We start from the raw sequence: 1,121 nt of genomic DNA, 5'->3' as shown, positions 1-1,121 counted from the left end.
CTTAGGGTCACAGCCAAACCAGATGGATGGGGATTCTCTGAGCTCACTCAGTGAATGGCTTTGCCCTTCCTTGTCTAGGTAATCAGGTCTCTCCATACTCATAAATTCTCCATGATACTTTGCTCTGCTGCCTCCACTGACGTGAGATGGGGAGAGCAAAAAAATACGGTCTTTTTAAGAGAGCATTTTTGCACTTAAGAAAGGCCTCAAACACACAGACCCAGGAATAAACAACAGGGAAAGTTATTTAATTACTTCAAACTTTTTCTATTTATCAGAGGAAGGATAAATATAATTTATCAAAGCAGTTGTTATTAGGTATCACTGAGTTGGTTCTGATGCAGACTGACCTTATGTACAACAGAAGGAAAATGCCTAGCCCTGTGCTATCCTCACAATTGCTGCTATGTGTGAGCCTATTGTCGCAACCAGTGTGTCAATCCATCTTGTTGTGGATCTTCCTCTTTTTCACCCTCAGCTTTACCTTCTTAAGGGACTGGTCCCTCCTGATAACATGTCTAAAATATACGAGATAAAGTGTTGCTTCTAAGGCATATTGGGGCTGTACTTCTTCCAAGGCAGATTTGTTTGTTCTCCTGGTGGGTCATGGTATTTTCAATTTTCTTCATCAACACCATAACTCAAATACCGCAGTTCTTCTTCCATCTACCTTATTCATTGTCCACCTTTTCCATGAATATGAGGCAATTGAAAGTATCATGGCTTGGGTCAGTTATACCTTAGTCCACAAAGTGATAAAAAAAAGGCACAGGGTTCAGCTGGATTTATAGGCAAATTTATTCAAATTTTCAAGGAATCATGCTGCTAAAATGACTGCTGAATGCTGTAGTTACTTGTTGTAGTTAGATGCCATTGAGTTGATACTGACTCATAGTAACACTATGCACAACAGAACAAAACACTGCCCCGTCCTGGGCCAACCTCACAATTGTTGCTATGTTTGAGCCCATTGCTGTTGCCACTTTGCCAATCCATCACGCTGGGGGTCTTCCTCTTTTTCTCTGACCCTCCACTTTACCAAACATAATATCCTTCTCTAGTGACTGGTTCCTCCTGACAATATGTCCAAAGTATGAAAGAAGAAGTCTGGCCATTCTGGC

This window comes from Chrysochloris asiatica, unplaced genomic scaffold (genome assembly GCF_000296735.1).
Source record: "Chrysochloris asiatica unplaced genomic scaffold, ChrAsi1.0 scaffold00106, whole genome shotgun sequence".
Classification (NCBI taxonomy): domain Eukaryota; kingdom Metazoa; phylum Chordata; class Mammalia; order Afrosoricida; family Chrysochloridae; genus Chrysochloris; species Chrysochloris asiatica.
The sequence above is the reverse complement of the archived record's forward strand: the minus strand, read 5'-3'. Positions refer to the sequence as shown.